Raw genomic sequence first — 25,449 nt, forward strand, 5'->3', positions numbered from 1 at the left:
GCCGTAGTGGAGGGCTCCGGAATTTTTAGCCATCAACCACCTGGGGATTTTTAGCATGCACTGGCATCGCACAGTACACGGCCGCCTTTGCGTTTCGCCTCCATCGAAATGCTACCGCCGCGGTCGGGTTCGAATCTGGGCACTACGGATCAGTAACCGAGCACCCTAACCACTGCGCCACCGCGACGGGTCGGCTAAAGTACTGCTCTACCTGGTTAGAGATCGAAAGCTGTGGTATATCGGGCAGAAGCCGGTTAGAAAGCGCAGACAGAAAAACTATTTCGCAAGTGAGTTTTAGACCCTGCTGGATCCCTGGGCCACTGCGCGGTCCCACACTGCATCAAGTAGGTCATGTCGGGACATAACGTTGGCAGCCCGAGTCATCGCAGCCAGCTGCAATGTCAGGTCTGCAGACGTGAGCAGGACCTCCCAGTCGTCCCAGCTCGAGGTGGCGTGCTGTCCCTGTGGGGGAGGGTCAGCAGGGTAGCCGAAAAGGATGTGGGAGAGTGTGGCATGAGGGTCACCGCATATAGGGAACGTGCAGGGGACGTGCCACAATACTGGGATAACAGCTCAGGGGATGACAGAGAGCGGCAATGGAGGCGACTGAAGAGGTTCTGTAGGGTGTAACGTAGAGTGCTTTCCGCACACTTGATAGGCAGTGCGCCCACCCTGCTAGCCTGGCAGGTGGCAGTTTAAGGATTTATCGCGAGTGGTTGGTCATCCAATGCACGCTGTGGCCTATTGCTGCAGTGCCACGTGTCTGCCAGAACGTTGTCAGCGCTAATGCATGCAGCCCACATCTGTTTCTCACCGTCGCCACGTACGTCAAAGCGCGATTGAGGCGTCCACTGACCCAGGGAGCAAGTTATGAGCCTTGCTTTCCTCAAAATCATCGGTGTCTAGAACGTTGTTAACGCCAACGCCAATGAACACAATGAACGCCGATGGCCTATAACTTAAGTGTCACATTTCTACCACAACGTTCTCAACGCCAACGCATGCAGCCCACATTTGTCACTACCACCATGTAGTTAAACCGCGACAGAGGCGTCCAATGTCCCAGGGGGCCAGTTATTATGCCTTTCCTTTGCTTTCGGAGAATATTGAATATTGGTTTTGAAAATTGGTTTTGAAGAAAGGAAAGTGCACAGTAACTGACACGTATATACCGGTGGACACCTGAACAGCGCCATAAGCAAGGGACAAACGTTGTTGGGCTGAAGGTCCTTCAAGGTCATCCTCCGGCCTACGCGAAGACTACTTTACTTAGCGTACCTGAAGCTTTCTGCTGCAAAAAAAAATAATGAAAATGATACATCAGCAGCTTTGTGATTGACGGTTCCCTGGAGCATGCAGGAGAGTGTGAATTGGAGTAAACATTGTCGGGGTCTTAAGCGCCATTTCGCTAACTGCTTATTAGTGTCCGACGCCAGGCGGACTGTACGGTTCATAGTTGCCCATCATGGCTAAACCGGGAAAATATAGTCAAGTTCTGAAACAATCCGGAACCACAGGAACCTTCAAGTCTTCGCGATAGTGTTAGAATATTGTGCAGGATTTAGAGGAGTGCTGTGTATCCATATCTGGATACACAGACCGTGTATATACAAGACCGTCAAGCTTTTGGATAGCTGCGTGCATACAAATCGAGTCGAATGGAGTGCAGTCCGGAACCTGATTGGAAAAATGCTGCATTTATTTCCTCGGTTGCCTAACTAGATATAATTTTTACATATCATCGTCGTTCTAAGAGGAGTTAATACAATATTTTGGAGACTCGCCTTTGAGATGGAGATAATTTATCATGGATGGAAATGGATACAACACTTTATTTAAAAATAAAAACCGCACACAGTTGTGAATCATGGTACGGATTCAAGGCACAAATATTCCCTTGCATTGTGAAACTTCCCGCGACAGATCTATTTAAAATGACGTTTTCCTAAGCGATATGTTTTTAGATCGAGCTGGACATAGCACATAACGGATGGAAAAAGACAAAAGTTATTTTAAAAACAAACACCATGCGTCAGTCCACCGTAGTAGCAATGGACATCACAAATATTTCCATGCCTTGACAAAGCTGCCTGGCACAGATCTGTTTGAAGCGATATTTTGCAAACTGTCATGGTAGAAGTGATATCAGTACTGCATATTTGAAGGTCTGTAAATAAAATTGACTTGAATAATTTTGTGTCTGTCAGGAGCCGCACGTTTGATCATATGAAACTGCATTCCCTGAGCGAAAAAAACATTGTGCCACATCCGTGTACATTGATGGTAATAAACAGCGCGAGAAACTCCAAATCGCAATAAATTTTATTCCGCACCTCTAATTCCATACTAGTAGTATACGTCTCATAGCTTTAATTAGGTTATGCGAAATGTAGCCCTGCATATCCTATTCATGTGCACCAAAAAGCACTCACTCCAGTCGAAACATTAGCAGACAAGCAGGGGTTGCCTAAAGAGTGTGAACTAAAGAGTGTGAACGAGGCATACATAACCGCATTAGAAAATGTACTTAGAGATTTCACAGCGGCTATTGTGCTTCACAGGAAAATTGATAAATAAGCAGAAAGTAAGTTTATAACGCGAGAAGAAACTATCACGCACCTCTGCTATAATGAACCTGCGCTTCCTAGGGGGCACTCCAAAATGTTGTACGGAGCACCGTGTAGTTAAAAATGCGGTATTTACATTCTTGGACGGAGCAGACCAGCCGTGCGAGCTTGGCTAGTCTGCTCAACGGCACAACAAGCCACCAACGCTCCTAGCATCGTCAGTACCAGCCGCGCTATTGCGGCACTGCTACACCCACACCGCTGTTCATTCTTCTTTACTGGTTTCGAAGCAAAACTAATCTGTTTAGTGTTTTTATTTCTGCGGATGGTCTGACAGCGGAGGAAACATTTTCACGGCAAATTATGTCTTCGCCGGTAAATCTCAAGAAAACGAGGTGGTGCCAACGTGTGCTGTCAACATTCGGGTGTATTCCCTGACACTACATGCAATACGCGCTCAAAACATGTTCGCTAATTATTTTTTCGGACTTTTTAAAAACGGCGCTAAGAACGTAACAAATAAAAGCCTTTCTACTTCGGTTGCAGGTCGCGCGTCGTAATTTAAGCGCGTGCAATCTGTCAGGGTAAGGCAATGGAAACACATGGAGCAGAAAAAAACACTGCTTGCTCCTCAACACATGCGCACCAGCTCACGGCCTATAACAGTTGTCATTGTAAAGCTTTTATTGAGGCTTTCATTCTTTATGCTTTCAAGAGTAAAAGCAGGCGTGAGATCCGCAAGCCCATAATATCTTGCAATTTCAAGGCTTGCTTTGGGGGCATTTCAAGCATGATGCCACTGAAATGATAAACAGGAGCTATAGCCCCTTGTACGTCTTTAAAGATGTTGGTGCATGTAGTAACAACAGAGCGACTATCTTCAGTTGATTGATAGGCCTGAAAATATGTTTTCTATCTTTAGGAATCAAAAAGAACCCTTTCTAGGAAGTTCTCCAATTTCGTGTCATTCAAGAAAACAGTGACTCAGAAGAAATTAGAAAAATAAGTCGGTATGTATCGTCTGGCGAAGCAGTCGTTACGTTTTCAAACAAAGCATTGCTATTTTGATGGTTCCAATGAGCTGAGCGATTATTAGCAACGCAAGTTTACGTTATAGGTCAAAATAAGAGAGAACGGAAAGAACATCCAATCAACCTTGCAGCATGCCACGGAACGAGTAACAACATATGTGCAGCCACCAGCAGCCACCTGGAAGCTCTGGCAAAAGATGCTGCTGAACAAGCAATAGTCCCCAGGGGGACTCTATAACCAGGAGTGAGAATCAGAGTGAAGGTTTGCGTCGAATGTCAGAACCTATAATGCCAAGAATGTGTAAAGGTGTTCCTATAGGCGGAAAGCAAAAAAAAAAGAACAATTTTGCACGCACGTAATCCGCGTAAAATGAAGCCCCAATGCTGCGGCATGAATTGAGTGTATTGAAAGCGAAAATGAACTGATTAACAACGGCAATGATTCCTTGCATTTACTCAGTACATTGAGCTCTGACCCCTTGATAGGCGTTGTGAAGTGAATCAAAATCCTTCTCTCGATCGCAACAGGCCTTCGATGAGGGAGTTATTTTCGGTCTCGTGAATAGTGACATATGTGTTGTTCGGAAACAACGGCACATGGTTGTCATCCATGAAAGAAAAGCGCTAAGCTCATATTTCTATTCATACACAAAATTTTCCTAGCATGATTACTTTGCAGTGATGTTTTTCAAAACACTGGCGTCTTTGACCGAGCTCCCATCAATAACATGACGGGCGATTAGGTTCATAAGAGAAAGAATCTTCAAAAAGGCTTGCCGAGTGGAGTAGCGGATATAATTAAAATCGAGAGCAGCATTCACTGAGCAAGACTACCGTTAAGACACCTGTGTATTTGGTGAAATAATGAAGGGAAACAGGGACAGACAGCAGGCTTTATGTACTTTGGTAAAGTTTGTAAGTTGTACCCTCTTTTTTCGTCCAGAAAAGGAGTAAACATCAGATGCACTGCAAGAACCGAGTAAAGCATACTAGGACAGCCCATATATACCACGAAGCGGTATAATCTTGGGCATTGGGAAGCTGGACCCCCCCCCCCCCCCCCCCCCCCTTAGTCTTCACGCCAGTGAATTCCTAGAGCTGGGCAGCGCGCGTGCATTACCACGTGTGCTTTGCCATTTCGCGAATTGAAGAGCGTCCACCGTTAGCAGCATTCTTCATCGCTTTTGAGGAATTAGGCGGAGCGGGAATTTCCTCCCACAGCTTCTACATTCTAAACATTAATACGCCTATATGTTTGTAAAAAGGGAGTAAGATGTCCTCTTGCGCTCTCCTTTCTATCAAAGGGAGTGCACTAGAAGAGAGCTTACTCCCTTTATTACTCTCTGCTCTTTAGAGCGTAGGAATAGCAGGACACCTTGCGTCCCTCACTGCAACTGCATTTCCGCGTGCCTTTGTTCCCTACTGTCCTTCAGCGGCATTACCCGTTCCTTCGCTTGGGCCACCCTATGACCTTCCTGCGCAGCTACAGAATGCTTCGTTTTCTGATATTGTCTAGCCTATCTCTTAACTCATCCGGCTTAACTGCGCAGAACTGCGGAAGCGGTACTGCACTAAGTATTTTGGATCCTCAGTGCCCGCCAGTGCCACTGCTTCAGTTCTAGACACTAGTTGAGTTGTTCGTCTGGTTGTCTTATAGATGGCTTTCCTCAAGGCAGAGGGATTTTGAAGGTGTTCCCCTACTGCGCAATCTACAAAATCATGCTCACTTGTGGCAAATCTTACATTGGAGAAGCAAGCGGATGCCTGAAATAGTGGTTTAGAGAAGATCATTTGGCAGCATTATGCGTATCGGCTGGTGGCCACATGACTGATCACTGAAAACACTGCTTTTGGAAATTTTGTAAACCTGCCTTCTCGAAAACAGCACTCTAACCAAAACTCTTAGCCAATGAAATCAGACACGCAATATTTTCGAAGCCCACGGCATACCAAGGAATGAATCCATTATGTAAGCAAACACTCTATAGCCGCACCAGCGAGCACGTTTTCTTTTCTGATACGCGGCCTTGATATTAATCGCATGTGAATGATTACGCCACTGCTGCTCTAGTCTACGGTATATGCACTGTTCTGTCAAATAAACAAAAACTGGAGACTAGCACCGGTCTTGTCTCTATGCATTCTCTTCGTCATTTGCGCTTCTCTAGAGCTCAAGAAGTCCTCGATTAAAATTAGAAGAAAAAAAAACAAGAAAAGAAGAAAATATAAGGCATGAAACGTCGTCCTTATCAACTGCATTTATTGGCTGTAGCGTTTTCAGCGATATTGGCTTTCCTAATTACAGATCTGACTTGTATTCCTTTCCCTCTAACTAAATGTTATTGATTCTTGCACTTGCTGTTCCTCATCCACTGTACATTTCTCTTTCGTACTGAAGGAGCCGATCACTCAGGTCGATTCCCGGAGGTATTTGGGTAGCTAGGCATCGCGTGATTGAAGGTTTGCCAAATGTCGCAGTAGTAATGGACGACATCCTCTTACGGGGCAAGGAGTTTTCGAAGATCCATCTTTGAAATAGTTACCTCATATCGGCGCATCATGCGTAAAAGGAAGAGCACCTCCGTTTTACGCATCGTGTCGGCCACAGGTGTGCCATGCCATGCCCATCGTTAGGCATGGTGGGGCCGCTACAGTAATGTCTTTAAGCAGCTCGTTCATCTTTTTGCTTCAGGTCATCACTCGTTTGTGCTGCTCAGTCCTTCCCCCTATCTTAACGAGGGCCTTCTCGAACTAGCATTCTGCAACGTTGCAAGTGTAGACGTTCCCTATCAGGAAAGTGCGGAAACAGCGTCCCTTCGAATCCATCGCATGTCCGTAACGTCATTAGTGATCGGCTTCTATAAAACTAAGGCAGCGCACGGCGTGAGCATTGGGCATGGTGGCACCGCCACGGACTTGTCCTTCACCCACCTGTCCGTCTTGTTGTTTTAAGGGAAGAAACGGCATGACAAATTTCATAGTATTAGTGACGTAATCCTGTTGATGCTGCTACGTCCTTTGCACCTATAATTTAGCCTTAAGTTATGAGTCCTATAGATAAACATCTGCCTGGTTTTAGCGATATATTGCTATGAGCGGGTCACGTGGTAACAAACCCAAACCCTGCGATTCAGGATGCTCTTACGGGAATTTGAAGTTAAACTGCTGAAATGAAAGAATGTAACGGGTAGAAATATATATTTACAGAAGATGATTAATGTATACAGAAAGAGACAGCAGAGGAGCCATAGAATAAGGGCCAGCGCCGGACTACACTTCCTCCTCCTCATCCACCACAAACACAAGCACCATGCTTCGTCATCATCTTTGTCCACGCCTATAGCCGTAACATAATCCCCGTCGGCAAAAGCACTGTCCCTTTTCTGAGGAGACGTATCAGGGGTGTGGTATGACTTGAGCCGAGCCACGTGAACGACATCAGTCACAGGGCGGGTGAATGACGTCGCAGAAGATGCAGGACTGATTTCGTACGTGACGTCGGTCACCTGGCGGACGACTCGGTAAGGGCCGGTGTATCGGGGCAGAAGCTTTTCAGAAAGGCCAACGTGGCGAGAGGGACACCGCAGGGGGACGAGGGACCCCGGGGGGAACTGGACGGCCCTAAGTCGGTGGTCGTAAATGGCCATCTGCTTGACTTAAGGGGCGGAGAGACGAGCGTGAGCAACTTGGCGCCCCATGGCGGCGCGTGTAATGGCATCCTGTGTGTATGGTGGGCGGCAACAACGTCCAAGGGCAAGTGAGGATGGCGGCCGAACAAAAGATAGAAAGGAGAAAATCGTGCAGTGTCATGGCGAGACGAATTATAAGCGAACGTGATATACGGCAAATCTTCATCCCAATCGCGATGGTTGGGAGAGACGTCCATAGATAACATGTCTAGGTGTGCTCGATTCAGACGTTCGGTAAGGCCATTAGTCTGAGGATGGCAGGCTGTGGAGAGTTTGTGTTGAGTGCAACAGGACCGAAGGATGTCGTCCACGACTTTGGACAAGAAATAGCGGCCGCGTTCGGTGAGGAGTCGCCGTGGTGCACCATGGTGAAGGATTATCTCGTGCAGAAGAAAGACCGCGAGATCTGTAGCGGAGCTCGTTGGCAACAGACGCGTGATGGCGTATCTTGTGGCATAGTCGGCGGCGATAGCAATCCATTTATTGCAAGATCGGGTCAGTGGAAAAGGGCCAAGAAGGTCGATACCGCGGTGCGGTTGAAAGGAGCGGGAGGTATATCGGTAGCCTGGAGGTGAACAGCAGGCAGCACAGATGGTTTTTTCCGGCGTTCACACATGTCGGAGGCGGCGCCATAGCGACGGATGGCACGATATAATCCTGGCCAAAAGAAACGACGGCGAATGCGGTCGTATGTCAGAGACACACCGAGATGTCCGGCGGTTGGCAGGTCGTGAAGTTCGCGCAAGACAGATGAGCGCAGGCGCTGAGGCACGATAAGCAGCAGGTCAAGCTCGTCAGGGTGGTGATTGCGCCGGTACAGAATGCCATTTTCACAAGGTCAAAAAGCCGCAGTGAGGGATCGGGGCTCTCAGCGGCGAGGCCTTCAATCATCGTGCGTAATGAAGGATCGCGTTGCTCTTTGGTAGCGACGTGCAGCAAGTCGGAAATGGCGAAGAGAGAAGGTGCCGAATAATAAAAACATATTAAGGAGATAATATGCCGAATATAAAGACGAAAACTACCACAACTAATGTGTCGCTCGCCGCCATCCTAGCGAATATTGGTGCGTATGTGTAGCGACATCTTTTCGGGCTAACCTGAGCTATTTATGTGAATTGCTGTGGCAGCCGCTAGATGGCACTACATGTAGAAAAATACGCTGTCACTAGTCTGCGCATTCTAGTGTGACTGAATGTGGGGAGATGGACGTCCACCTCGAACAGCATGTAAACATATAATTCTGTGTGACGCTTGGCAAGACAGCCACACAGACCTATGAGCTCCTTCGGGGCGCTTACGGCAACGAGACACTATCGCGGTCGCGAGTTTTCGTGTGGCCAAGAGGTTCCTTTCGGGGAGAGCGTCGGTGAAAGACGACATAAGGCAGGGGCGCACCAACATACGCACCAAATTTTGTTTTGGGGAATCATTTCTAGAGAAGAAAATAAGTCAGCCTCAAAACTTTACGGACAAAGGTTGTATTTCGTTTTCTGTGGCAGTTACATTATTAATGTTAAAACAAAAACGTAATGAACCTCACGAAATACCAAATGGTTTTTTTTCAAAAAATGTGCAGAATTGTCGTTTTTGCTTGTTTTATATAAAAATCTACAGAACCCGGTAGAGTGCCTAGACAATCCTGGTTTTTAAATCTGGAGACCTAACAGTTGCATCAAGCTACTGTTCCAGTTCCCTCACTTCTACTTTATGCATGATTTTTGAACAGATTAATATTAAACGTATACGAAACCTTTATTGAACTTAAAAGTATGCTTAATGAGAATAAATATTGCTTTATAAATGTGCTGTCAACAGCGACTCAATTGTTAGAAACAGTCCGCGACTTTGCTGCTGCCGTTAAGCCTACGATAACCTTGACGACCCCATGAGAATCATTAAAACAGTTTGAAAAGCAATTTTTCTTTGCCGACTTTTATTTCAAACTGTTAGTGAGAAGTTTGGCGGGAGAGACCTTTAAGGGAATGCTGCCCACATTTTTGTATTTAAGGTATTTAAAATATCCTGGTGGTGTCAACGTCAGTCTAAACTATTCACTTGCAGACTGTCCATGCATTAAAAAAAGAAAGACAGGATTGACTGGCGACCGGGTCGCCCTGAAGAAAACGAGCAGCATTAGATTTACTCCCCTTCGAATGACACGACACATCAGAAGCTTTTCTTTGGATTACACTCAATGTGATTTACCTTTACATGTAATGTAATTTACATTACATTAGATTTTTTACAGAAGCATTTACTGATCGCGTAGAGTTTTTTCTCTTCCTTACGCCTTACTCCCTTGCACACTTTGGTCTTCTATTCCATGTATAACCTCCAGTAACCGTCGACACTCGGCTGTGGAGGTGTGGTGGCTCGCACACTGCAATTTACACGGAGGAGTGGAATCCTGCACTCGCGCACCGATCCGCTATATCTGCTTCTCTTCTCAGCTCACCGTCCTCTTCATCCTCCTTCTTTCACGGTAGCAACTCGCCTGGTTGTTCCCACGGCAACCACTTTCACGGCGCGCACTCCTGCGACCACATCAGAATCTCCTCTGTCTACGGCAGCCACCCTCTGGGTTCTTCTCGGCCAGCTACCTCCCGGCCTCCCCCTACCCCGACTACAAGTGGAGAGGACGGTTTGACCCTCTTTATTTCGCACCTTTCCATCCTTTGCCGCTGGTTCACGGAGAGCTTTTTCGTACGTGTGTGTTTTAATGCTATAATATTAAAATGGCGCGAATAAGAGAAGCAAGTCTTTCGAAAGCCAGAAAAATGGGTCGTGGGACTAAATGTGGCCGTTTTGTTGTAGCGACAAAGAAAATTTTTGCAACAAGGCTAACGTAAACGAGAATATTTTGAAGATATTCATCAAATGTGAAGGGCATGTACCTTGTTTTTTAAACATCTTTTTCATAGCACATGTATGGCGTTTTATTTTTGCTTTCTCACATCGCACAGTAACTGACGCCTTGTCGGTGCCGCACCTTTTATCCTTTCCTGCCACAATAGGGTTTTAGGTGTGTGTATCTTTCAAAAGTATCATATGGGTATATAGATGCAAGGGTAATGGTGCAGATATTCTGCTGAAAGATCTATGGCACACCTACAGTGTGGGTCATGACCACATATATCCCCTGGCCGTAGTCCAGGTGCGCACTGAAAACGAAACGAACAAATAAGGTTATACATAGAGAAAGGCGAACATCGCAAGTGGATAGCATGCATACCAATCATTTGGAATCCCTCTCAAATAAACTCTACCAATTGAGTTGAAGCCGTCCAGAGGAAAGCAGATTGATTCATTTCCTGAACCTTCTCACGATTTCAAAATGTTCTATGCTTGAAGAAAACGCACCATATGCCGTCGCTCCCACTGCGGAGAAAATTCGCGATTGTCTTTTTTTTTCCAGCTTTTATCACAATAACACAAGATTTGCCCGGTCGCATATTTTAGCACCACCTTGTATTTTACATCGCATCGTCATGCCTACAAAGATAATGCTGTCATCGCCCGAACGGAAAAGTACAGGAATTCGCCTTTAACCTCAACAATAAGAAAATGGAATGATTTACCATCATAAAACAGCCTTCGTGGTTTCATTCAGTATTAGGACCTTATCTAGAAGCATAGCACTATCGGTAATAAAATTTACTTTTTTTTATTTGACTCATTACCTACCATTGTTTTTATTTTTACTTGCTTATTCTGTATTTTTTAAGAATGTGCATTTTGCAGTGATGTTTCTTTATCGGTACCTGAGTGCAATATTAACAAACTGGTGGTCTTTTTTGCATGAGGAAGAATCCTGTACTATTTCCCCTTCTGTGCAGCGCCCCAATTGGTCCCTTAGCATTCGCCTTCTTCCGTCTTCTTTGCTATCAGGCTTCTATATAAAACTAAGTGTTGGTATTCATGTATTTCTGCGTATTTGTTTTATATTCTGAACGTAAAAGCGCAAAAAACACAAGGACACAGACTAAGGCAGACAACACGAGCGCTTACTTCCAACTGATTTTATTTCATGCAAGAAGCGAAATTTATACTCTTGATAAGTGTCTGCACATGCTTACAGGGCAATTACCGCAGAGTTATGACTGATACCAGTTATCATGTAACACATATGAAAGATGTCAGATATGCCATCTCTTTTTGTGACAGCAGAATTGATGGAGCACTTATGCAATCATCCCCAGCTCACGCTATCTCCAAAGCTTCCACAATTTCTCGGGTAATTTGGCATTTGTGCACGTAAAGGACTTTGCACTTGTGAAAGAGAGGACGACAACCCTCTTTACTTTTACTTTTGCACTTTAAACAATGAATGCTCATGTGCCCCCCTTTTTTGTTGTTCACAACGTAGTCATGCTCGCTCAACCGCTCGTTCAGGCATCGTCCCGTTTGGCCTATATAGTATTTTCCACATGATAAGGGCACTTTATAAACAACACCTTCACTGCATCTCACAAACGGCTTTTGATGCCTGATTTTGCAACCAGTTTTTCTTTGGTTTCCTGAAGTACTTTGCTTACATAATGACATCAGCTTATTTGGGGCAGAGAACACCACGTCAACGTTTGCCCTGTTACCAATTTTTTTGAGATTGTGTGAAATCTTATGTTTATAGGGAATGACTGCAAATTTCTTATTGGCTTTTGTCTCTTCCGGCTCGTCCTGGCACTTGGCTTCCCATTTTTTCTTTTTGACAAGTCCTTCCGCCACAGAAACCAGCAGGTGTAACGGATAACCCACATCTTGCAATTTGTTGGACTGCAGGAGAAGGCTTTCTTCGATTGCATGTTCACAAGACTTCTTTGTACAGTTAAGAAACCCTAAACGAGCTATGTTTCTTTTTATAAGCTTTGAGTGCGCGGAACTGAAGGGTAAGGGCATTTTTCCATCCCTGGGATGATAAATCCAGCAAGTGTGGTCTTCTAGAAAAGTTAACCTGATATCGAGAAAGCGTATGCTACTGTTCTCTGGCATTTCATGCGTGACTACAAGAGGAGATAGGCTACACTTGAAATGATCTAAAACCTTTTCTACCGCCTCATTGAGGGTGATTGCAGTGGTGTCTAAGAAGATTAAAAAATCGTCGACAAAACGAAAAACTTTTAACACCCCTACGTCTTCAAGGCAGGCTAAAAGCCTTCTGTCACATTCAGCTAAAAACAGGTCATTTAACAAAGGAGCTACGCTGGACCCAATACATATTCCTTGCTTCTGCAAAAACAGATCGTCGGCCCACTTTACAAACGTAGAATTGAGATATGTACTTAATAGCTCCAAAAAACCCCCAACACTCACTCCCACTGAATTCTGGAAAGCAATGTGGCCAGCGTTCTCAATACATCTTTCAACGCACTGCAATAATCCGTTTTTCGGCAAAGAATAGTAAAGGTCTTTGACATCGACCGAGAAGGCAAACATGTTCTTTCCATCGCTTTGCTTTAGAAAATCAATTACATTTCCTGAATTTTTAATCATGAAAGGGTCATCAACAACTAGCTGTTTTAGACATTTCTGTAGAAAGTCAGAGACTGGTTTTTGCCAGGTGCGCGCTTCCGAAACGATAATTCTTAAGGGACATTCCATTTTGTGTGTTTTAGCGGAAAAGAACATGTTAAGACTTAGATCACTGGCCTTTTCTACGGACTGAGCTAAGCGGGTTAAATTCAAGGAGATGCACAACTTTTTTGCTTTCAATCTTACTTTTGACAAATTTATACCTTTTTGCCTATCAAACACTTTCTCAACAGCATGACTGACTTTTTCATGAAAAAGGACCTTAGGCATCACAGCAAAACCACCTTCCTTATCACAAGGAAGAAGACATAAATCGCCTTGCTTCAGGAATTTCAAAACACTTGAAGGGGAAACTTGAGGCTTTGTCTTCGGACACTTCTTTAGAACGTCGACACCCTGCGAGACGCAGCTCCCTTGATCACTCGTAGGTGCATGTTTGGAGACTGTTCGGACCATGGCCAAGAGTTCCGGTTTTGATTTCTTTTGCTCCACAGCGAACTTGGGCCCCAGCTGAAGTGTACGGCGTACCTCTTCGGGAAGTGTTACCTCCCCAAACGTACGGACGTGGTTTTGCGACCTAGACAGCCGTGGAGGGACCAGTTTGCGAAGCCCTGGCAGGACAGTACTCCGAATACTTGTTCACACATGAAAAAGAGCCCATTGTACTAGAAATGTAATTCAATAATGGCTGCATTTGGGCGAGTTGGTTTTCCATTCTGAACGTAAAAGCGCAAAAAACACAAGAACACAGACTAAGGCAGACAACACGAGCGCTTACTTCCAACTGATTTTATTTCATGCAAGAAGCGAAATTTATACTCTTGATAAGTGTCTGCACATGCTTACAGGGCAATTACCGCAGAGTTATGACTGATACCAGTTATCATGTAACACATATGAAAGATGTCAGATATGCCATCTCTTTTTGTGACTTCGAGCGGAGTGGAGAAGGCAAGCAAGACTGTACAAGGATTGCTTGCAAGCAAGGCTTTTCACGGGTGAGAGCCTGCCGAGCGCCAAAAGAAAATGGAAACAATTCAATCGAACGCTCGACCAGGTTTCTGAGTTTTTATGGAGTACTGTCCTGCCAGGGTTTCGCAAACTGGTCCCTCCACGGCTGTCTAGGTCGCAAAACCACGTCCGTACGTTTGGGGAGGTAACACTTCCCGAAGAGGTACGCCGTACACTTCAGCTGGGGCCCAAGTTCGCTGTGGAGCAAAAGAAATCAAAACCGGAACTCTTGGCCATGGTCCGAACAGTCTCCAAACATGCACCTACGAGTGATCAAGGGAGCTGCGTCTCGCAGGGTGTCGACGTTCTAAAGAAGTGTCCGAAGACAAAGCCTCAAGTTTCCCCTTCAAGTGTTTTGAAATTCCTGAAGCAAGGCGATTTATGTCTTCTTCCTTGTGATAAGGAAGGTGGTTTTGCTGTGATGCCTAAGGTCCTTTTTCATGAAAAAGTCAGTCATGCTGTTGAGAAAGTGTTTGATAGGCAAAAAGGTATAAATTTGTCAAAAGTAAGATTGAAAGCAAAAAAGTTGTGCATCTCCTTGAATTTAACCCGCTTAGCTCAGTCCGTAGAAAAGGCCAGTGATCTAAGTCTTAACATGTTCTTTTCCGCTAAAACACACAAAATGGAATGTCCCTTAAGAATTATCGTTTCGGAAGCGCGCACCTGGCAAAAACCAGTCTCTGACTTCCTACAGAAATGTCTAAAACAGCTAGTTGTTGATGACCCTTTCATGATAAAAAATTCAGGAAATGTAATTGATTTTCTAAAGCAAAGCGATGGAAAGAACATGTTTGCCTTCTCGGTCGTTGTCAAAGACCTTTACTATTCTTTGCTGAAAAACGGATTATTGCAGTGCGTTGAAAGATGTATTGAGAACGCTGGCCCCATTGCTTTCCAGAATTCAGTGGGAGTGAGTGTTGGGGGTTTTTTGGAGCTATTAAGTACATATCTCAATTCTACGTTTGTAAAGTGGGCCGACGATCTGTTTTTGCAGAAGCAAGGAATATGTATTGGGTCCAGTGTAGCTCCTTTGTTAAGTGACCTGTTTTTAGCTGAATGTGACAGAAGGCTTTTAGCCTGCCTTGAAGACGTAGGGGTGTTAAAAGTTTTTCGTTTTGTCGACGATTTTTTAATCTTCTTAGACACCACTGCAATCACCCTCAATGAGGCGGTAGAAAAGGTTTTAGATCATTTCAAGTGTAGCCTATCTCCTCTTGTAGTCACGCATGAAATGCCAGAGAACAGTAGCATACGCTTTCTCGATATCAGGTTAACTTTTCTAGAAGACCACACTTGCTGGATTTATCATCCCAGGGATGGAAAAATGCCCTTACCCTTCAGTTCCGCGCACTCAAAGCTTATAAAAAGAAACATAGCTCGTTTAGGGTTTCTTAACTGTACAAAGAAGTCTTGTGAACATGCAATCGAAGAAAGCCTTCTCCTGCAGTCCAACAAATTGCAAGATGTGGGTTATCCGTTACACCTGCTGGTTTCTGTGGCGGAAGGACTTGTCAAAAAGAAAAAATGGGAAGCCAAGTGCCAGGACGAGCCGGAAGAGACAAAAGCCAATAAGAAATTTGCAGTCATTCCCTATAAACATAAGATTTCACACAATCTCAAAAAAATTGGTAACAGGGCAAACGTTGACGTGGTGTTCTCTGCCCCAAATAAGCTGATGTCATTATGTAAGCAAAGTACTTCAGGAAACCAAAGAAAAACTGGTTGCAAAATCAGGCATCAAAAGCCGTTTGTGAGATGCAGTGAAGGTGTTGTTTATAAAGTGCCCTTATCATGTGGAAAATACTATATAGGCCAAACGGGACGATGCCTGAACGAGCGGTTGAGCGAGCATGACTACGTTGTGAACAACAAAAAAGGGGGGCACATGAGCATTCATTGTTTAAAGTGCAAAAGTAAAAGTAAAGAGGGTTGTCGTCCTCTCTTTCACAAGTGCAAAGTCCTTTACGTGCACAAATGCCAAATTACCCGAGAAATTGTGGAAGCTTTGGAGATAGCGCGAGCTGGGGATGATTGCATAAGTGCTCCATCAATTCTGCTGTCACAAAAAGAGATGGCATATCTGACATCTTTCATATGTGTTACATGATAACTGGTATCAGTCATAACTCTGCGGTAATTGCCCTGTAAGCATGTGCAGACACTTATCAAGAGTATAAATTTCGCTTCTTGCATGAAATAAAATCAGTTGGAAGTAAGCGCTCGTGTTGTCTGCCTTAGTCTGTGTCCTTGTGTTTTTTGCGCTTTTACGTTCAGAATGGAAAACCAACTCGCCCAAATGCAGCCATTTTGTTTTATAACCATGTCCACCCTACCATATCTCTTAGTGGAGACTGCACTGTTTGTAAATTTGTAAATAAACTTAACTCTTTTCAGTCACAATTAGCGCGTGGCTTGCCCATGGAGTGCATTGTCTTCTCCTACAGATATAGTCGGGCTCGTAATGTTTACAGGAGAGTTAATTGTTCAAAAGAAACTGCCTTTTGAGAAATGGATGGCCTCTCGCTATGTCAGTGTCACGGTTGCTTTAGTGAAGGAGAGTGATAGAGACAAAAGCGTCTGCTTTATATTTACTTGCAGACGGCCAATAGTTTCAGAGCGCTAATTTGTTGTTCTTATTGCGCACTGCCGCTAATAACGCAGAAAACTGAAAACACTATTAGAACTCAAGGAAAATCATCATCACTTCAAATTCGAAGGCGGCAAAATTTAAAATTAGTTCTCTTGGAGGAGTTTAGAGGAAAGCTTACGCAGGCCTGTAAAAGATAAGAGGAGCGTATGCGAAGGCATTAAATTGTGCAGTGTTAGTTGCTACCGGAGCGGAAACAAATGCCTAAGTGCTGCTACATTAGCATTTTTTTTCAACATATTTAAATTTCATTCTACATGATTTTCTCAAACACTAATATTTCGCCGTATATTCTGTTCAGGCACAGTCGGAATCAAACATTCCGTTTTATAAACAAGAGGGTGTGCGCACGTTGAACTCCACCCAACCTTTAGGGACCGTTTCAGATATACACTAGAAGCGCATTGCATTCTTTTGTATAGAACTCATTACGCAGTTTTTTGTTGTTTGCAAAAGATATCTCCAATATTTGAGGATATAATTCTAATACCCAAAACTGTTATCCCGCTATAACACAGTATAATACATACTTAATTCTCTCTCTCTCTCTCTCTCTCTCTATATATATATATATATATATATATATATATATATATATATATATATATATGCAAAAGTAACTGCGTAGCTCTTGGATGCAACAAAATTTTGCAGTCTTGCCAGCCCGCCATGAATAGTTGTCTGTCCCTTTGAGGGATTTTAACGACTTTTACCATCGCACCAGTGGCACGCAGCGGGATGGCTTTGCAAGGTTAGTAGAAAAATATGTTTACCAGTACAGGACAAACGCTTGGGCCTTGAGGCACCCACTCTGGAGGAGGTACAGTATGTGCTCGAACACGTGGATGCCTCTGCATTGAATAACGTACAGGCCTGTGCGCTGCTGGATGTTTAGTTGTTGTTGTGCGATGAGCTGGAAACCGGGGAGACAATACGCACCTGTAAAAAGAAAACACGATTCAGCTTACTAGCAACGCAGACTGACTGAACATTACGTTACTTGGCGCCCAGCGGAAGAATACGTCGGCGATGAACGATGGCGAGATGCGCGCTGGCCCGCCGCGAGCGCTCTGTATCGCGCCGCTGCCAGCTTGAGCTTCTTCGCGACACTACCCGGGATCACCGAGCGATCGTCCCGATTGTGAATGAAAGACGCTGACGAAGAGGCGCGCGAAATGGTGGCGGGCTTGAGATGACCCTATAACAGAGATGGCAAGCTGATGTAGTGCTGGCACCACGATGAAATAGATGAGCGAATGAGTCTTGGTCCACGTAGATTCCGAGACGCTGGCCACAAGGAGCCGATGGCCTATACGACCTTGAACGAGCCGAACGGCATGAGTAGGAGCGCGGTGTCTTCGCATGTGAGCGGCGTCTCGGGTCGGTGTGGGTCGGTAGGTCGGGTGGTTGGGGCGGGGGATGGGGCGGGGGAGCAACGGCAAAGTCAGTTCCGGTCTGGCACGCTGAGGCACAGCCGGACGACGCAGACCAGGAACCCGCAGCCGAGGGAAAGATGCAGGCACGGGGCCCCGAAGCACGATCATCGGGAGGATGAGATTTGGGTGGTACCCCGCAAGCTTCACTAAATGATACGTGGCGGCCAGCCGAAGAATGAGACGCGATGTACGAAGACAATGAGATGATTTAATGCCCGCTGGCCCAGCGCGAGCGCTCCGTCCCACGCCACTGCACGCCTCACCATCTTCGCGACACTGAATTCAGCCTGGCTGTTTGCAGGTTAAAGAAACAGGCTCCTGAAAGGGAACCGGCCATCATGAACTCTGAGACTTGTGTACTTCGTGATTATTTCGTATATTGAAGCTTGCGAAGCACCACTTAAATTTATAGTACAGAATTTTTGCTGAATAGGTAATTATGTTCGCAGACCATAACGAACTTAGTGCTAAATGTTTGGAGCTCAATATCTGGGGTCTAGATTAGCATATTCGCACGCATTTGAAGGGCATTCTATTTAACTGCGTATAGAGCGATATGTCGGCATTGATAAAAAATAAAACGTTTGTAATAGGCCGTTATACGTCGCAAGAGATTATTGCTGACTTCTTTTTATACCTGTCTCTTTCTTGCGCTGTTGTGAGGTTTAGGCTTATAATGTTTAACCACGTTTCCGGCCTTTTGGATGTCATCTTTATGATTCTTAAGTCGCCTGAATGGTGAGTAGTAATAGAACAGTCCTAAACGTCGCAAGGAGGCCTCTCACAATGTTACCCACAATATGAGTGCATTCAGAGAAGTACAAAATTTCTATCAATTCTACGATTTAACGTCGCAAGGCATCACATGGGCAACAAGTTAACGCTGTAGGCTCTTCGGGTTAATTTTGGTCTTCTGGCGTCTTTATCTTGCGCTTACATCGCACAGCACACGGCGGTTTATTATTCCCTCTCCATAATCATCCATAATCACACGCGCGAACTCGGGATAACCAGCCGCTAACGCCAGAGGCACTAAAGCCACGACTGCTGCGTTCACAAAATACAGATGTAAGAAGATAAACTGAGGTTCTGCTGAAAGTCCAGGGGAATAACGTAACCGAAAAAAGGTGAAAAATTTCTCATGAGTGTTAGCACATACGGCGGCATCCACGCACGGCTATCTCAGAGCGTTTCCCTAAAGATGTACTTTTGACTGATATTAGCGGTTTATCCCTTTTTGAAAGACAACAGCTTGAGTTTCCAGAACCTTCTCCAGCTTTGACTGCGAATAATCGCTTGATATGAATCTTCTCAATAATCACTGACCTCTGATCATCCACTGGATTCACGTTGCAGTGCGGTGCGCGAATTTATATTGTTTCTGTGCCCCGCAAAAGCTGAAAACAGCTTTTCTGTTTTTCTTAGTGTATGTCTCACTTGTGAAATCACTAGAGAGGTTTTCTATTTAAGATAGGAAAATTTTCGTAACCATACGGAAGTGTTACCCTGCCAGAACCTGCTGAATCATTCACCATTCACGCAATAAGCATAGAATAATGCAAGACTGTTCTTACTCTGACGTTGCAGCCAGTGCAAGAAGAAAGCAAACGGAGTGCAAAGGAAACTTCATGAAAAGGGCTTGCAAGTCACTGAGCAGAGGAGTGTGTTGGTGAGTAGCATTAAAGTCTGCTTCCAAGGCAGACCCCATGTAAATATATATACTGTTGAACAGAAATTCTCACCATGGCGATGCGACAATATATGTGCAATATAGCGCTCCAGGAAACGTCTTTATGAAGACATTATTCTCTTTCTAAACTGTGTGGTGGGTGGTACCGCACTCCAAATATACGCATTCGCTTGGTCATTAGTCATTTTATATGGCTGAGAAGCTCTGCAGAACGTCAGAATATCAATCAGGAAGAGTTTGCTGCATTTCTGTCTTTATAATTTACACCCGCGCAGTAGAATATTTAAGGTGAATTGTTGTACAGCCTCTATTGCTAATCAGATATTTCATAGGGATTTCGTTAAATTTCTATTCATGTTCAGGTACTGTTTCTATTGCTCTTCAAGGAATTGGCTTCATGCAAATATTTTTATACAGCATCATGACGTAAAACGCGCTTTGAGATATATCCCTCACTTCCAACTGTAGATGTCGTTAAATTCAGTCTTCGAGCTGTATGTCTCGCCTTAGCGCGCTAATAAAATCGCTTGCGCAGCCCTTCTGCACTATGTTTATGTGATGGACGCTTCACGGTTTTTTCCGCTCGTGCTTTTTCGAATTATAATCTGTTTAACATTGATTTTTATAACAGGGTTTGAAAATCGCTGTACAGTTCCTTGACGCCCGGTGATAGAGAGTGATTTAAATTTGTCGTTGGTGCAGGAAACTATTCGCAGCCGATGGCAGCCAGTGATCAGGTCCGGTCGCCGGCTGTTTGCAGAGCGCTGCGATGTATCTCACCATTCACTGCATATCGCGACCAATGGCAGCCAATGATGAGGTGCGGTCGCCAACCACCAAATGGCCGGATCGCTTCCCACAGAAGCTTGGAAGCTGCGGGTATATGCGAGTGACCAGAGCCAGAGGACCACATACACTCGAGACGAGCAGCGGAAAAAGGACCGCATATATAATACGGCTGCGCGTTACTTGCGTTGCCATTTTCGCCTGGCTCTTTTTGCAGAACTAGATTTTTTGGCCCAGTTCCCCCGGCTTCCTTTTATCGAGGTCGTCGCCTGCGCATATGTGCCATTCCGCAGCAAAAAGACATACTACTGCATATATATGCAAAGACCTGATAGCTCAGGCACGGCCGCCCTTCGACAAGTCTACCCTGTAGTGCGCTCTCCGGCTAAGGCTAACGTAGACAACCAAACCTCTGACCGAAAAGGTCATCATGCAGAGGGAACTTCCCTTACCTACAAATACACACTGGGATCTTAAAATGCGGCGGCTGTTTCTGTTTTTCAGGGGCATTATGCGAGGCGTCAGCGGTCCTCAACTTTCTCACGATAGTAACTCGCCGTACCTGAGGGCAAGTGGGTTAAATTTTGGATTTTGAGAAAGGTTTCAGTACACAGCCACATTAAGAGAGTTAAACGTTTCCTTTGGAAAGTAGCTGCTTTACAAAAAGGACACGTGTATGAAATACTATGTGCGCATGACATATGGAAGACTCATTCAAATGTACACGTATAAATCGCAATAGTGGACAAGAAAATAGCAACGACACGAACGTCATTAGCCAGGCGAACGAAATGAATGTTTTAAATACCAACTGGAAATGCTGCAACGAACTATCGAAGCGAAGAAAATAGGCAGGAACTGAATGGCAATCGCCGAAAGGAAAGTAATTGAAGACATACTGATATGTGACTATAATATGTTTTCAAATGTCATGCATAATGTGTATCTAGGAAAGGCTGGGGGAAAAAATAATGAAGAAAAAGACACTTAATTTTTAGTATTTTGTAACAAAGTCTGAAACCACGCGCTCATACTTTAGAGATAATTGAAAAGCTTATACCATTTTCACTCGCCTTCATCAACCTTTAAGAAATTATGCCCATTGCAAACCCTGCGAGATTTTTCAACGCATTTAGGCTTTTCGTGTTGCTAGTCACCTTCTTCTACACACCAGTACTGTAAAATTTTGTGCACATTCCAGATGGCTTTGTTCAGAAAACTTGTCGCAGGACGCCATACTTCAATATCTTGAATTGTGTGTGGTGTGCTTGATGCCCACGAGGAATACCAAAGCATTGCCACGTGTAGATTTTTCTTTTATGAATATCATCGTCCGGTTGACATAAAGACTGTTTCCATCAAGACGGCGTATTGGCTACTGCTGCAGTTTTTAGATTACCCTTATCACAAACAAGCACTAAATATTCTTTATTATTCTTGCGGTACTAAAGGATTGGCTCTTAGATTGTCCTAACGCTTAGTAAACGCCTTTAAAGAAACTGGTGGAGCGTATGGACGCACTCGCACAAACCGAAAATGTATTAAAGCAATTAGTAAGCTTTGGTATTTTAGGCGCCATTTCTCTAATGCTCCAAAAGAGACTAAGTTATTAATGTATAAATCTTTAATTCGTCCAGTACTAGATTTTGCCTCTCCTGTCTGGAACCCTGACAAGCGTTGCGACATTAAAGTCATGGAAATCATACAACGAAAATCAATCAGATTCATGTATCGCCGCCATGATCAACATTTCTCACCGTGTCGCGCCTTGGCTTCAATGAATCTAACTCCTTTATCCGTACGCCGTCTCATACAGTCACCGAAGTTTCTTCATTGCACTGTGAATTTTTCTTATCGTGTCTCATATCACGTCTATATTCCCCCAGATATAGATATTCCACGTTCAACTAAGAGTAACCATAACCTTAACATTAAGGCTTATTTTGCTCGCACTGATAATTTCAAATACAGTTTTTTTTTCCGCCAACTATTGAATACTTGAACTTGATCCTTGGAACATTTAGGTCGCTGCCATTAAACGCCCTCCTGTTATAAATTAGCAATACCTGATTTTATGTTTTGCATATTGGTGCTAGTGAATTGCTGCTTTTACTTTTTAGTACTGCATAATTGTGTTGCTATCATGTTGCTCACTGTTACTGTGTCAGTTTTCTTCCTTATTTATTTTCAATTCTGTTTTCATTTTTTATTGCTTTGTATGAAATTTTCTGTACATTTGTTTAGCCCACTCCTGCAATAGCCCCAGAATTGGGCTGCAGTATAAATAAATAAATAAACAAACAAATAAATAGAAATACATAAATAAAGGTGCTGCTTATATGCGGCTTTGCACCACGGGCAGCATTTTAAGGGTGCCACCTTTTGTATACTCGCAAATTTATGTAATGTGGTGGCAGTAGTAGATAATCCAAATGAATGAAAGGCAGGGAGGTTAACCAGGCGAACGTATCGTTTGCAGGTGTGATAATTAAACAAAGAAGTCGAGACGAAGGGAGAGGTAGAAGCATATATATATATATATATATATATATATATATATATATATATATATATATATATATATATATATATATATATATATATATATATATATATATATATATATATATATATATATATATATATATATATATATATATATATATATATATATATAGACAGGGTATGAATGAAAAACAATTTCTTACCTCTATTCGCATCAAACACTGCTTGAGAAGCCATGTACGCCGCAGTGCCTTCGATTGCTAAAGACCCGAAGGGCCGGGCAACTTCGCCGCCACGATCAGTGGTGTTGTCGGCTGTTATATACTTTCAGCAGTCTATGCTCAGCGAGGGCTGGTTCCGAAGAAACATCCAACTTTCACCATACCCACCCAAAAAATGCGACACTCTCCCGAGGCAAGGAGCATAGGCAAAGCGGTTGTAGTGTGAATTGTGCCCATCGATTACCTTCGGTGTTTCGCCCATTAATTGCTGGAATTTCTGCTGTTAGCTTATAGAAACGCCGTTGATAACGTCGTTTATAACAACAATGGTTGTGCGCTCAAAGGGGGCACAAGTGTCGACATAATAAAGAATATCAAAACGCAATGCCAATCTCATTTCTACAGATGCTTCTTTTCTAGAAGCTGTATTATTGGCTTGAATTTTAGGAATTCCAATCATGCTCTTGGTGTGGATCTCAGCGGGCAGCGAAAAGCCATATTCCGACCTTTTCAAGTTCGACAAGCAGAAAAAACACTTCTCAGGAAACATAGCTGCTGTGTGGAACACGCAGCAGCTAATTCGTCAAAAGTAGGACTCACAGCAGTCTTTGAACACAAAGCACTAGAAAGAAAAGACTTTCTGCATAGAGTCCAGGACATCGCGATATAAAGATGGAATTATTTCGGTGTAGAATGACAACTGTAATTTTTGCTGTTGTGGGCTTTATAGGCTGTGGGGGTTATTACACGTGCGGACTGCGGAGTAATTGTGTTCCATTTATCACCTAAATAGCGTGCCATCACCGGCGCAAAGATCACTGTGTAACATTTTTTCTCTGTTTACGCTTATTGCCATTGTACAGTTTATTACATCGATGTTCCGTTTGCGGCACTATTCTCTGCGATAACGTTTTCTGGTAATGAACCGGAAATTAGGCAGCTGAAACACGCTTTCTGTTCCTACGCAGCAGTGTACTTCTCCCACCGACATTTGTTTTCCTTAAGATATACTGTATCCTAAATATTTCTTACAACACATTGTTAACGAAAAATTCCGCTTTAACGATATAAAAAATTGTTATTTTTATTTCAACGAGTATGCCAGAAAGTTGTCGTTACAAGTAGCTTCCATAGATGGCGCCCGTTACACTAGCCACAGAGTGAAGCTTTCGCGGAGGGAGCAGTGCGTCGGGCGGCTGATCAATGAGGCGGATGACAAAATTAAGGACGCTCCGCCCCTCTAGCCCACCATTCCTAAAGATGAGAATCTGTTGCGCAATATTGAACCTTTGTCATTCGAAAAACGCCGGGTGCATTCCTTCTGTACGAGTTATATAAAAAATTCTGAGGCCTATCATGAGAGTACTACGAGTGTTCAAGGCTAACAGTTTCTCAAAATCTTGAGCACAACCATGGCGCTGCTGATATTTGTCACTGCCGCTCAACCCTTGTCGAGGAAACACAAATGAGCACAGTAGCCTATGACGATTGCGTGCATGTCTGGCTGATGGCAAGAGCACTCTGCATCATGGTCTGGTTTAGAGCACATGGACCACATGCGCTTTCTTTAGTCCTTTTATCATAGATTGGACACCAAGGTATACTGGCTATACACCCGCGACCGAGGCTTTGCACATTATTTTACGTAACGGTGAGCCGAAGAACAGAATGGTATGAAGGATTGTGGCGGCATGATTTATCGACCGTAGGTCTTGAGTGAGCGCTCAACCCGCGCTACATCCTGCGTCTTCGTCTTTCTACTCCACGATCCACGACATTACTAGGGGCCACGACGCGATTGTCTCGATTACGAACTAGAATGCATGACACTCTTGATAAGGTGAAGGGCATTATGAAGGACGCAGCAGGATCGTTGAAGAGAAGTGGAAGTGAATAGAGTGCCGTCTATGTAAGGAAGTTGAGTGTATGATGAGCAGATGAAGCCTGGCCCATGGGGACTGCAGAGCCACCGGTCCCCACAGGTTGGCGGCGGCGTCCCACTGACACCCTTAAATGTAGAACAGAGGTTGCTGTTTCCCACGAGGACTGGTCAGTGGAGTCCCAGACAAGGTGGCAGTGGTGGTAGTCGTCATGTCATCGTGCCTTCTGCTCGGGGCTGGAAGACTGGGTGATGGAGAGTGGCGAGATTGGATGGAGGATGGATGGCTCTGGCATTGTCGGAGGTATCAACCGCGAGCATTCTACCAAAGACCCTAGCGGTCGACAGGCCAGGGTCGGGATGAGCGACTTCATTAAATGTTGTGTGACGGTAGTTCATTAGCAAAAAATTGGAGAACGCTTAAGCTTCACCTTTAAGAGTGGAACGCGACAGCGTGT

At 44.3% G+C, this 25,449-nt stretch overlaps 1 long non-coding RNA gene across 1 annotated transcript; it reads right to left on the reverse strand.

The window, feature by feature from the left end:
* Positions 1-10,182: 10,182 nt before the first annotated feature.
* Positions 10,183-19,732, reverse strand: LOC144097137 (uncharacterized). The gene is made up of 3 exons (XR_013306912.1): positions 19,653-19,732; positions 17,248-17,413; positions 10,183-10,448 (listed from the first exon to the last, which is right to left on the reverse strand). It is a non-coding gene; the product is annotated as an uncharacterized LOC144097137 (long non-coding RNA).
* Positions 19,733-25,449: the final 5,717 nt, after the last annotated feature.

Source organism: Amblyomma americanum, chromosome 7 (assembly GCF_052857255.1).
Source record: "Amblyomma americanum isolate KBUSLIRL-KWMA chromosome 7, ASM5285725v1, whole genome shotgun sequence".
Taxonomy (NCBI): domain Eukaryota; kingdom Metazoa; phylum Arthropoda; class Arachnida; order Ixodida; family Ixodidae; genus Amblyomma; species Amblyomma americanum.